Below are 14,722 nucleotides of genomic sequence, written 5' to 3'. Positions count from 1 at the left end.
TTCAGCTTCTCTAACTTCTGAGCCAAGAATGTGTGTTTAACTCTACGATGAAGGGCCCTGGCATCTGCAGGACACTCACACCACCAAGGTTAGAGGGGGAAAGAACTAATACAGGTTTTGGTCCATCTTCATGGACTCCAGTTTGTATTTATGGTTTCCAACTTGTTCTTGCTCTCCCCACCTGACTCCCATCTTCCCTTGCTGATTGTCTACCTTGAGAACTTCAAGCTCCAGCTTCAAAAACGAAGACAAGAGCCATACAGAGACTACTCAACCTAATAGCTCCCACAGTTGCATAGTCAAAACCCTATAAAAATTATATATATAAATACATGTATATATTCTGCTTCTCTGATTGGATAATGTATTTCCACACATATCTCCTAGTTTTTCTGCTTCTCTAATTGAATACTAACTGATAGAGTAGAGAAAAGAAATATTGGAGGCACTGGAGAGAGGTGTAACAATTACGAAAAATGGAAAACCCCTGGAGTGGGGAGACGGTCTTTAGAACACAGGTGGAGAGATTTAGAGAACCAGAAGAACAACTTTTTTTCTAAACCGAAGGGAAAAGAGATATTTAGGAAGACAAAAGTCAACACGGAGACAATATTAAATTTGAGATTTCACCCTGAGGCACCTGAATCTCTGGAAAAGAAGGCAAGGTCTCCTGTAGTGGGAGAGACAGAATGTTACAACCAGGAGCTCAATGGTGGTAAAGGGTCAGGAAAATGGTGTGAAGTTCTCTAGGCAGCAAATAATCACATATTTTAAAAGTACAGCGTGAAATAAGTCAGAGGGAGAAGGTCAAATACCGTATGATTTCCTTCATTAAGTAGTAGATAATAACAACAATAAACAAACACATAGAGACAGAGATTGGATTGGTGGTTACCAGAGGGGAAGGGGGTAGGGAGGAGGGTGAAAGGGATAATTCGGTACATGTGTGTGGTGATGGGTTGTAATTAGTATTTTGGTGGTGAACATGATGTAATCTATGCAGAAATAGAAGTATAATGATGTACACCTGAAATTTTTACAATGTTATAAACCAATGTTACTGCAATAAACAAAAAATTAAAAAAAAAAAGTACAGCAGAAGTGATCAAGATGACGATGGTTACTATGAATTCATCCTACTTAAGGTCTCTTCTTGGATCCTTTCCCTTCTATCAGAAAGAGAAGAGGAAGCAAACATCAATGGTAATTCAGAGGTAAGGAGGCACCGCAGAAGCTAAGGGTCCAGGAGCCGAGGGTGGTCTCAGGGAGCAGCATTAAAACAGCAAAGCATGGTGAGCACATCGGGTGAGGGAGGTACTGAGCTAGAGTGGCCCACTGGATGGAATGTGTGCTAGCAGTCGAATGTCCATTATGTGGTGGATGAACAGCAGACTCCCTGAATGTTACAAATTGGGAGGAAAAACATTAATCAGTAAAGATTTTACCAGAGAGAAAAACATCAAATTCAAAGCTTGGCAGTATGATAGTGTTCTGTACTGGTGAGCACCTGAGTGTGCAAAGCGGTGATGAAAACCAAGTGTTGAGGCAGCTGAATTGAGACGACAGCCCTAAGAATATGGACTGTAATTTTTAAACAATATGTCAGATAATCTGACTCTGGCCTCTGCTTCCAATCTGTAAAAGCTGATGATGAAAATGCCTGGTTCAGCCTCTAAGTCTGTTCTCTCAGCATGTGATCTGGAAACAATTTCAGGTGTACATTTCTCTCTCTAAACTTGACGTCTTTAACAAATGCTTCCAGTGTCCTGTTGTTTTAGAGAAACACCACTAGCTTTTTGCATTTCTAATCTAATTTTTGTGATGTTTGTCTCGAGTCTCGTACACATTCTGCCATTGCATTTGAATCACTTAAATGTGTATTAAACTCGGGGAAATCTAGGGCAAAAATCTTTTCTCTAGGTTTACTATACTTATTAATTTGCTTGTGTTTACTATTTTATCACCCTTCTTTCCATAAACACCAGAACTCATGACGGGTCCATTATTAGAATGAAGATTCATATCAGGAAACATAATAAAACACCAGCTATAGACCGGTCTATGGATCCTGCTTCTTTGCTTTGCCTGAATCGCCTGTTGACTCATCACCAGTGTCCTCCTCATGTAGATAAGATGAGTCCCCTCTAGGATCAGCTCAAACTAACAATCTGTCATTCGACCACTTCTTTCCTCCTTAAATATTACCCCTAAAAAAGTTTTCATTTTGACAAAATTTTTCAGAAAAAAATGTCTTTTGTAAGCCCTCTGTAATCATAAAAAATAATAATAATAATCTCCAAGAGCCTATCGCTTCCAAAATGCAGTCACTTTTTCTGCTATTGTCATATATGGATCGCATGCTGTGCCTGGCCAGGATCGATAAGCCCTGAGGCATGGACCGTGTCATCCCCCATGGTTTTGGGTTTGTTTCTTTTTAATAGAACTGAGCACACAGCTTGTGCTCAACAAATAATAAATAACAATCATGGATTTCATTTGCAGGTGGGATCATTTGAAAAAGGGGATTTTTTTCATGTGAGCTTGCCAACAAATTCTCCCTCTATTCAGAGAAGTGTGTCCTACTCCCTTTTCCCTGAATGCAGGTTAGGTCAGATACACAGTTTATTCTCAGGCACATTTCCTGGAGTACATCAGGGTACTGAAAATAAAGTCAGCAATAAGGTGATGTTCCTGGGGATGATGGTACATTGTGTGATAACAGCAGACACATAAACAGCACAAATGCATTGGAGCCTTTCCCACAATGCCAGACCAGGATGCAATTAGATGCCCAGAGCCAGCCAGCCACCAACACCCTCTATCAAAAGATACAAAAAGGAGAGATGCCTGATAATGTTTAGTTTCAACTGTCTAGTGAAAAGGCATATTGTTTGTTTTTTTAACGCACTGAATTCATTTGATATGAATTGATTGAGTGCCTACTATATGCCCAGCACCATTTTAGGCTATGATCACAAGCAGACTAATAACATCCATGTCCTTCCCCAAAGGAGTTCACAGTTTTACAGGTAGACAGGTATGTAAATAAACAATTACAATACAGTATGGTGTGATAAATGCTCACGTAGTAATTTGTACAGGGTATCATGAAAATACAGAGGAGAAACACTCAATTCTGTTGATTTCCAGATTTTTCAAGATATTTTTCACTTACTAAAGGATTTCTTTTACAAAAACTTACGCTCCCGTCATGTTTAATACAACATGAATTTACGTCAGAAGTGTATCTTCTATTACCTGTCAACATCACTGTAACTTTATTGCTTCTTTTCTCCTTGTAAACTTTTCCTGGGAAAGAACAGTCTTAACGTGTAAGAATTAACTTACTAGGAGACAGTTGCTTGTGGGATATGATTTGAGGCCCGTGATCTCACTCCCTTAAAGACCTTCTAAGATCCTGAAATGCCTACCATTCATGCTTTAGATTTCTTTAAAGTAAGCCTAGCGGAGTCCTGCGAGCTATTTTTTAAATTCAAAGATCCCTGGAAGGTAAAATATGTCTAACCACTTAGCTGTCTCAGAAAATCTCAGGAAGATTACAACTGAAACTAAAGTCTCAGTCACCCCGTCTGTCCCCACTTCAGTATCCCTTTCTTTACAATGAGAATCTCATGCACTCAGCTGCTCTTGTCAGAAATCTGAAAGTCATCAGGGTTCACCTACTCCAGCAAAACTGCTCTATTCAAGGTTTGCCAAAGCCTCCTTTTTACTGAATCCAATGGCGTATTCCCAAGATTCGTCTCCCCTGACTTATCTGAGGCACTTGACACAATGATCACTCCCTCTGCCTTGAAACCCCTTCTTCACCTGGTTCCCTGGTTGGCAACCTTTCCTCTCCTGACTTTCTCCCACTTTCTGGTTGCTCCTTTTCAATATTCTTACAGGTTCCTCCACTTCTCCCTGACTTCTAAATGGTGGACTGTCCCAGGGCTCAGTCCTGGGTCTTTTCTCTTTTTCACTCAAACAGATTCTCTTGACAATCTCAGTCAGTCGCATGACTCTGAGTATCATCTATGAGCTATGTTATCGGCTGAATTGTGTCCTCCCAAAATCTATATGTTGAAGTCCTAACTCCTAAGACCTCTGTACGTGACTGTATTTGGAGATAAGGTCTTTAAAGAGGTAATTAAATTATAATTGGGTCACTAGGGTGGGCCTTAATCCACTACGACTGGTGTCCTTTTAAGAAGAGATGGGGGGCCAGCCTGGTGGCATAGTGGTTAAGTTCACGTGCTCTGCTTCAGCGGCCAGGGGTCTGTGGGTTCGGATCCCAAGAGTGGACCTACACATCACTCATCAAACCATGCTGTGGCAGCGTCCCACATACAAAATAGAGGAAGACTGGCATAGATGTTAGCTTAGCAACAATCTTCCTCAAGCAAAAAGTGGAAGATTGGCAACAGATGTTAGCTTAGGGCCAATCTTCCTCACCGAAAAAAAAAAAGAAGAAGAAGAAGAGATAGGAATACAGGCAAATACAGAAGGAAGACTATGTGAAGACTCACAGTAAGAAGGTGGCCTTCTACAAGCCAAGGAGAGAGGTCTCAGGAGAAACCAACCCTTCTGACACCTTGATCTCAGACTTGTAGCCTCCAGAACTGCGAGAAAATAAATTTCTGTTGTTTAAAGCACGCAGTCTGTGGTATTTTGTTATGGCAGCCTTTGCAAACTAACACAAGCTGAATACATATAACTTCAGTCTTTTGTATCCAGCTGCCTACTCTACCTCTCATCTTGGATGATCTACTAAGTATCTCAACCTTAATATGTCCCAAGCCAAGTTCCCCGTCTCAGGAAATGGCAAAACCACTTTTCCAGCTGCTCACGCCAAAAAGTTTGCAGGCATTCTCAACTCTTGTCTTTGTCTCTTATCCCACATCCACCCACTGGCAATCTTGTCAGCTCCACCTTCAAAACAGATCCAGAATGCAACTACTTACTACCCCATTGATGCAGCCCTGGCCTCAGCCACCACGACCCCTCACCGGAATTGTTACTCAAGCCTCCTAACTCACCTCCCTGCTTCTGCTCTCAAGCTCAATTCACTCTATTTTCAACATAGCCTGTAGAGTGATCCTATTAAACAGAAATTGAATCATGCCATCTTTCTACTAAAACCCTCCAGTGGTTTTATGTCCCACTCCAAAGTACTCGCAATGGCCAAAAATAAATACATAAATAAAGCCCCACATGACCACTCCCCTCCCTCTCTGATCTCAATCCTACTGCTCTTCCCTTCACTCACTGTACTCCAGCCACCGTCCTCTGAAAATGATGCCGACCACTGCCCCGACCTTAGGTCCCGGCCTCGCTGCTTTCTCTGCATGGAGTGCTCTACGTCTCTGCACACTCTCTGACTCTCACCTCCCCTCACCTCCTTCATGCGTGAACTCCAAAGTCGCCTTCTCAGTGAGGACTTCTATGGTCAGTAGATTTAAAACTGCAACCCTCCCATACTGCCTCCTTCATTTTGCCCATAGCATGTACCACCTTCAAGCATACTTTATATTTTTCTTACTTATCTTACTCTTAGTTTATCTTATTGACTATGTGTTCGCCCCACCCTCCCACAACTATCCAACTAGAATGTGGGTTCTGCAAGGTCAGAGATTTTCATTTGTTTGATTCACTGTTTTAATTCATATAAGGAAATCAATAGATTTCCGTTGAATGAATTGTGTATTGGTTTGTGGGATTATTTGTGTAATTTCAGATTTGTTATCCCATTAGGCTGAAGACCCAGAAGAGAGGGACCAAGTCTGTTTTGCTCACTAGTGAATTTTTAACACCTAGTATTTTCCTTGGCTAGGAAATCATTTAAATATCATTTTGGCAATAAATAAATGAACCGATGGATCATGCTTTAGTATGAATTATTTCAAAAGATATCTATAAGCTCATCACCTTGAAAGTGACTTACAGATATGCAACTAATTATGAATCAAATCAATTATTTGATAAAAGTAATAACAGAATAATGTAATACAAGAGTATATCATTATATAAAAACCACTTAACCATTTAAAATAAAATATTAAAAAATAAACTGAATCTCATAAACATAACATTGGGTGAAAAATACATACATTGTGATATCTGTCTTGCAAAATGTAAAGCATGCAAAACAACTCTACTTATTAAGAGAGATACACATATGCCAAAAAAAATAATGAAATGCACAGGAATGATAAATATCAAAGTCAGGAGAGTATATACCTCTATAGAGAAGGGAGGGGATTGCACTTAGGAAAAGACACATGAGGGATTTCAACTGGGTTTGTAATGTTTCCTTTGGATAAGCCAGTTGCAGATACACAGCTATTCATTAGAATATTCTTTACACATTTTCGTTTGTCTAAAATAATTCCAAACAAACAAAAACACATATAAACATATAAAATTTCTGCCTACAACCCAAGAGGAGCTATAAAATATCTCCTCGCTTTTCCTTTGCTACCTGACCTACGCAAGCCCTACGGCATCCCCAGCAAGCACAATTACTTCTCAAGGTTAGTGGCTGGCTTCTCCATATTCTGTCTCTTTCTGCAGGGCAGATCCTAATCCTGACTGGTGTGAACACCTTAGGACCCGGAAAAGAAATTGTTTACTTGCTAATTGGTTTTTATTCTTTAATTATCTAATATAATTATCTGTAATTATCTAATATATCTATCTTTCTACTCTATACTAGCTAGAAATGAAGTGAAATTAGAAATGTGGCTAAGTTTCTTTTATCTATGTATCCAGTAAAATGATCCTTAGGAAATCACTAGGAAATACAGTTTTGGGTCCAAATAAAATTTCTTCTTTTGGAGCAAATTGGTACCACCCATGGCTACATGTGGTTCTTTACTTAATCTTCAGGTCCTGAAGAGTGTATGCAGGGGAAAACACCCTTGCAAAATTTTTGGCACTGAGATTAAAAGTGCCAATAAAAATTTAAAATGTGATTACTTCTTTTCTGTCCCTGGGAGGGCTTAGTGTGATATTACAAAATCACATACTGAAAAGCCTAAAATGAAACTTAGAAATGAGCTGTCTCATTTTACAGAGAAAAAAACACACATTGAGGTAGTCCCGAGTTTGTACCAGAACCCAAGTTTCCGCAATTCTGGTCTGACACTGCCAGCACTAGTCTCAGAAAATGTAAAGTCAGGAGATAATTCTTCAGAAAAGGAGCTAATACTGTTTGAGAATTCTGCTGGCTCTTGCTAGAAACTTTAAAGAGATCATCTTTTTTAACTCTCACAACTTTATGAGATAGGTATTATAATTCCATTTTCCTGAAGAGCAAACTGGGGCTCAGAGAGGTTATGTCACTCGCCCTGGCTGTCTGGTTCTATCTCACAAGTGATAGAACCAGAATACAGGCAGGGTTTGTCCAGGTCTAAAACTGTGCTTACTCTACTCTGCCCGCTGGGGCAATATTCCCCCCCCAGGGGGCAAAAATTCTACTTACAATGCTTTGTGGCCCTCCAAAGGGTCACAGTACATATACAGAAATATTACAATTTCACAGGGAGGGAACATTCAGAAGAAAAAGTTCTAAAATGTGTCCTTAGGGCCGGCCCCGTGGCTTAGCGGTTAAGTGCGCACGCTCCACTACTGGCTTCCCAGGTTCGGATCCTGGGCGCGCACCGACGCACCTCTTCTCCGGCCATGCTGAGGATGCGTCCCACATACAGCAAGTAGAAGGATGTGCAACTATGACATACAACTATCTACTGAGGCTTTTGGGAAAAAACGAGGAGGATTGGCAGTGGATGTTAGCTCAGAGCCGGTCTTCCTCAGCAAAAAGAGGAGGATTAGCATGGATGTTAGCTCAGGGCTGATCTTCCTCACAATAAATAAATAAATAAATAAATAAATAAATAAATAAATAAATAAATAAATAAGTGTCCTTAGGGGAATGATAATGAAAAGAAAAAAGATTGAGAAACACTGCTCTATATGTTTGAAGAACAAAGACACAAGTCAATTTTTAAGTCATTTTTCCAACTCTGAACATAAACTCAAAACCAGAACACCTGTTTCTCAATTCCATTAAATGTATGTTTTTAAGCAGCAATGGTTCTTTCCTTCTATAAGCTCCAGGCTTTCTGCCAGACAAAGCATGGGTTTTAGAGTCAAACGGACTCATCAAGTTGGCAAATCAGCTCAACTATTCACGAGTTTTGCAATGACTTGAACTTTCCAAGTTTCATCTTACAGAACCACTGAAATAATGAACTGCAATAGCTTGTGAAGTGCCTCCCATGTAAACTTTCAGTAACTGTAAGTCCTTTCCCCACATTTAGTTATTAATTTCTTTGAATCGTAAATCTCTACAAGAGGAACAAGAATGCAAGAATTGGTTAAAATAAAAGCTGTTTTGCTTTGGGGAAAGAACTGAATATTTTTGACTATTATAGGATTATGCAGTTTCCAAGTGGTTGGCGTTTAGTATTTGAGCATTTAGAAAAGTAGGAGCGGGTTGTACAGCAGGAGGATTTGTTGGAGTATTTTGAAGGAGAAGTACTTTAAATGGCCTGTGATAGAGGGAAAAATGAAAGATTTACTTCAGACATAACCTTCAGTGGTCAGAAGAGCCTGTCCTTGAGCAGTGAAGTCTCGGAGGACAAATATCTTAAAGGAAAGAAAGGAAGAGGCAGCAGATAGACCGGCCTCTACAGTGATAGAAACTGGATCGAGATGTAGGTTTCTGAAATCGTGATGTAGCATTTGCCTCAGTGCAGCTTTCTCAATTCCAAAATACTTCAAATGCAGGATTGCATCTCCCCTCCGTTGTGCTGGCTTGAGAACAGGACAATGAGTATTGTGATCTTTATAATTGCTCATATTTCGTCTTTCCTTCCATGATAGGTGATACGACAATTTGACTAAACATAACTGTGTGCCTCAAGTCAGATTCCCTAAAGACTTTTTTAAATTCAAATAAACATATTACTCCATATGTATTAGCCAAAAAAACTTCACCAATAAATTTCATATTTCAAATAACTTATTTTATGGGTAAACTAATATTAATACTCATGCTTATTTTTGTATATTAATGTAACTCCCTTAGTTTCTCCATTAATAACTTATTTAAAAGGAATATATCAAGTATAAAGGATTATACAATGTAATATTAAAAAAATATATATATGCCTACAGAATGTGTATTTTTTATTGAAGAATAAATACGTGTGTACATTTGTTTGTATGCCTATTCATCTAAATCTTATGTCTTAGGTGTGTTTGACAGTCTTGCTGTGTATAATCACGTAGGCGTTACAAATGGGTGGGATTTTATTTCTTGGGTGAGGAAATAGATCATTTTAATTATATACTTATCACCACTCTACAGTAGCAGTGATTTAGAAATACACTGGATAAAGTTATAAAAGAGGGAATTAAGACCTGAAACACTGGGTGAGAAAATGATGTAAAGAAGGAGATGACAAAATTTGAAGTTGTGTTTTTATATGTCGGTAATAAAAGAAATCATTATTCTAGTGAATATGCAGCCATTGGTTGTAATGATTTAAGAACAGATAACCTTGTCTGTGGAGTTTTAATTATCTTTATCTTTAGTTATCTTAATCTTATCTTTAAAAAAAAGAAATAAAATTTTTTATCAGAGAAGCAACATGGTTCTGACGACTTTTGGAGCAGCAATCCACCAGGGTGTTTATTTCAAGGCACCAGATCCAGTTCCAAATGCTCTAGGTCACTGCCCATTAAGCACGGGAGAAAGTAAACCTTTCTAGTCCCAAAGTGGTGAAAGAAAAAGCAGGGTTCCAAAAGCATTCTTTGCTTCTTTCTTTTTAACCAATTTGAAAATATTACTAGAAGCTGATGGGTCATGTTAAACTTACAAATATCAAAAAACTCCCTTCTCTCACACCATCTCACTTTACTTCCAACATGCCTTCTTGCATGTTTCCCAAGTCCCTTCCTGGGTTTCACATTATGTCTGGACTTCTAGTTAATTGCGGTATTGAGTGCCCTGGATCAGCTATTTTGCTTCATTGTGTTACAATCATATCGCAGAACCAATTACACTGTGTCCGTGCAATTTTCCACATACATGCTGTTGACAGCAATTGATACAGCACCTCTGAGGCTGTAGAAATGCACCGAGTCCCAGTTGGGAGATTAGTCTTTTTTGTTTTTTGTTTTTTTTTTTTGCTTTTGCTTAAATGAATCAGATTATTTATTTTCCTTTTAGCTGCCCATTTTGTTTCTCTTTTTTTTGAGGAAGATTGGCTCTCAGCTAACATCTGTTGCCAATCTTCCTCTTTCTTTTCTCCTCCCCAAAGCCCCAGTACATAGTTGTATGTCCTAGTTGTAGGTCCTTCTAGTTCTTCTATGTGGGATGCCACCTCAGCATGGCTTGATGAGTGGTGAGTAGGTCTGTGCCCAGGATCCAAACCATCAAACCCAGGACCGCTTCGCATGAACCTAACTGATACGCCATCGGGCTGGCCCCTAGCTGCCTACTTTCTACTTTCTGTTTAGAATTCAGTAGACTTGAACCATCACCTTAATAATCAGGACTAGAAAAAAAGGGACCCATTCAAATGAAATGACAGTTATAGCTAAAGAATATGTAACGAATCCACATTTAACTGTCCTCATCACTTCCCCATATCTCAGAACTTGCATAAACTTCCATAAAGTCTTGAGTTCTTGGTTTTGTTTATTTATTTGGGATAAAATATATTATCATCTCATCTATGCACAAGGAGCAAAACACAACAGGCAGCTTTGCACAGAACACAGCCATGAGAAAACAGAGCTTTCCCAGACTTTTTAAAGGTCAATTTATTTTGAAAGAATTTACAAGAATGACTTTGTTATCTTTTCAAATAAGCATTGCTGTGAATTTTCATGTTTGAAATGTTATATTCAAATAATTTCCATTTATATATATATGTAAATATAAATATAGCAATCAAAATGTATTTACCATTGCACAGCATCATACAAGTTACTTTATGAAAAAAGGAGCCATTTATAAACCCAGAACAGCAATGCGGGGGTCTACAGAAAACAAACCTGTACTCCTATTACAGAAAGAGCTGGGTCTTCTTTGATCTCAGAAGTTCTTCTGGAATTTACATAACAGAGCTTAGACATGATCAATAATCTAAACAGGGTTTAAAAGCTAGTGTTCCAAAATATATCATTAAATGTCTACGTATACTTTTCATAAACTTCTCATCTACTTTAGATGAATCATCAGGATCAAAACCAGGGAAGCCTTCATTCAACAACCAAGTGCCAGCCCCTGATCTGCAGCTCCGTGTGCAAGGTGCCGACAGCGTATCTGCTTCTCATCTGAGGCACGCGGGATACACGAGAGGGTTCAAGGTCTGAGGGAAGAGGTTCAGTTTGTTTCATTCATGTCTTCACCATATTCTGCATCATTTGGCTAGCAACTTTAAGCAATGTTTTAAATTTCTTTCTGCTCCATTTTAGAACTTGAAAGAAGTCAGTTTTCACCTTCCAGATATCCTGGCAAATGCCATCAGATTGATACGTTACCACTTGCCACTTTAATGCTACACACAGAAGATATATAGACTCATTCTGAACCACAGAAGCAAATGTTCTGCAGCAACAAATGAATAAAAAAATATAGAGATAAGTTAGAATGACAGGTTAACCTGGTTTAGAAGGTGCCTGTGGATAAGAAGTATGAACTGAGATAAAGCTTGGTTTCTGGAAACTCTGGAATTAGAAGACGTGAAAGATTTAGTGGGTGAAAAACATCCTGGGGGCCAATCGGCTATGAAATATTCATCTTCGATTCTACTCATTAAGAACTCCATCCCCGGGAGAGAGATATAGGAAGCAGGAAATGAGACCGTTATGATCACTTGGGGTTGATTTGCTCTCATTGCATACTCCCATCTGAAGGGTCTGTGCTTCTTTAGAATACGCCATGAAAAATAGGCAGAGAATATAGAAACTGAAAATGCAATTTACAGACAGAACCATTTTTAAAGAAAATGTTTGCCTGATTCTTCCCTAAGGAATCAACAGACTTTCGGGACCATGTAATAAAATTCAAAAGGAAAAATCGCATCCCCCAAAAGTCTTAGGAATATGACCACGTGTCATCAGCCTATTATGTCACCGTCTTTCATATCACAAAGAGACCCACTTTTCCATTAACTATCTTTCAACAGATATTTGTTCCATGCCTGCTGTATAACAGGAGCTGTTCTAGGCACTAAGAATACAGCAGTGAACGGGAGGAGGTAACCAGGCAAAGACCGAGGAGAGGCGCATTCCACACAAAAGGGCATTGAGTACAAGGTCCCAAAGCAGGAACGCGTTTGGCCTGCACAGTGTGATTGGAGAGTAAGGAACAAGAGCAGAAGAGGATAAAATAAAGCAGACAGGACAAGCAAGGACCAGAACATGCGGTCTTTAGAAGTTGGGGCAAGAAATCTGGGCTTCATCTAACTATGATATTTGGCAATTTTAAAAGATCATTCTGGCTACTACATAAATAATGAATTATGGAGAAACAACAATAGAAATCCACGAAATCTGTTATTGTAGGCCAATAAAAATATGATGGTTGGTTAATAATAGAGATAGAAACGAGTAGGTGAATTTAAAATACATTTTGGAGGTAGGCGCTATAGGACCACAACGAAGAATTGGAAAAAAGGAGAAAGGAATGGAAAGTACTCAAGGATAACTCCCGGATTATGTCTTGAGTAATTAGATGGAAAATGGTTTCGTTTTCTGAGAGAAGAAATTCTAGGAATGAAAGATGGATTGCTCAAAGATGAAATCAACTAGTCTGCTAAAAAGAAGTACTTCTTCATTCCTCTAAGTTCCTCATAAGACTAAGTCACTGAGAATAACATTGCAAAATGTTATACACTAAACTTTCATTTTCATTTTCAGACTTTCAAGTCCTCCAACCCACATCTATAGATCTATTTGCTGTAATCTTGCTGGTTTATATGGCAATGAGAGAATGAATCTTCCCTTCTAAGATGGGAGCACCAACAGGTTCATGTTGAGTAGAAGGGAATTTGAAGGGAGCATTATCCTGGATTTTCCAAACCAGCATATAGTAATGTTGTTTCTTTCTCATTTGTTTCAATTTTCCTTAATCAATGTATATACAATATACCATTAAAAGTATTACAGAACACCTATCTGACTTTTGTAAATAAAAGAATAAAAGAATATTGGTTGTCTCCCAAAGCAGCCTCCATTTTACATAAACAGTCATATTACAGGCTGACATCACAGTACTGAGCACAAACTAGTTTTCCTAATTAAAAAAAGAGTTACTACTTCAAGAAATTTATCTTTCTTCTTGAGTTCTCAAGATAATTTTTAAATAGGTATACATAGAAAAAATATAGCTTAGAAAGAAGTAAAGCTCTTACCCACAGACACTAAGCACCAAACAAGGGTCCGTGAAGTCTAAATAGCATATCACTACCAGGACACTTAAGGCCTCTCCAGAGCTTGTATTGTGGGTCACTTTATCAGAAACTTGCAAAATAGATTCTCTTTTAATCTATGTTTGAGGAAGCAGGAAAGACCCTCATTAATCTATGTCCCAGGATTTCAGAGATGGTCTTTGCCCAAATCAACTTCAACTGAAATTTCAATCTAAACAACACATCACTACTATGTGATGGATGTATATGCTAATTAAAGTGCCAGATTGAAGTGCTAATTGAATTGAAGCACACTTTCGTTAACTATCAAACGACAGTAAGAACAATTTCTAGCGCGTATTGAATAGCTGCCATGTGCCATACACGACACTGAATGTTTCACATGTATTGTCTCATTTAATCCTCACAACCCTAGGAGGGAGGTATTCTTATTAGTCTCATTTTACAAATGAAGAAAGTCAGGTGTAGAAAGGCTAAGCAATTTGCTCAAGACCCACAGTGAAAAAGGTAACAGAACTGGGACTCAAATCTTGTTCCAGATCTCAGTCTCCAGAGCCCAAGCTCTTAACTATTAGGCTATGTGGCCTCTCAAAAAATATTTATTCATTTACAGCATTTAAAGTTCTCAACCTGGCACAATCTTGGCAATGTCTGGAAACATGATAGATTGCCACGACTAGGGTGAGGGGGTTATCGATACCTAGAGGTTAGAGATCAGGGATGCTGCTAAACATCCTACGATCACACGACCTCTTCCCCACAACGAAGAATTATCCAGTTCAAAATGCCAACAGTGCCAAGGTTGAGAAACCCTGACTTAGAGGGACTCACTCTTAGTCAATGACACGCTGCTTTGAACAAATCATAAGCAATTGCTCTCTTGATCTGATTTTCTCAAAGATTATTTTTTCTCCAGTTAGAAACCCTTTTGAATATTGTCCCAGTCTGTGTTGTAAGTTACTTCCTCTTTTCACACTTCAGCTTCTAATTTCAATTTGTCCCTGGCAGTTTTATTCATTATCTTTTACAAGCTTGAATTGCCTTTTGCAACAACTCAGGCAAGTCTCTACTATTTTTCATTCTAATACCTTTCAATATCCTACCTCTTTATGACACCTCCCTCACGAGGTTAACAATCTTTGCCATGATCTCCCCAACCCAGACCAAAACTAAATTGTTCACATAGCTCCCCCTTCCCTCATTAACTTACCAAACATACTTACCCCATTTGAGGCCACTGTGTTTTCTTGAATCTAGCCAGGATTTTAATGACCACC

The 14,722-nt window shown here is 38.7% G+C and overlaps 1 long non-coding RNA gene across 1 annotated transcript in view; it reads right to left on the bottom strand.

The window, feature by feature from the left end:
• LOC147915883 (uncharacterized) overlaps nucleotides 1-14,722 on the bottom strand; it is a 76,319-nt gene that overhangs the window by 23,740 nt on the left and 37,857 nt on the right. The window lies entirely within an intron of this gene.

Source organism: Ceratotherium simum, chromosome 12, assembly GCF_057802395.1.
Source record: "Ceratotherium simum simum isolate JZ-2026a chromosome 12, ASM5780239v1, whole genome shotgun sequence".
In the NCBI taxonomy this organism is placed as follows: Eukaryota; Metazoa; Chordata; class Mammalia; order Perissodactyla; family Rhinocerotidae; genus Ceratotherium; species Ceratotherium simum.
Note: the sequence above shows the minus strand (reverse complement) of the source record. Positions and strands in the feature narration are given on the sequence as shown.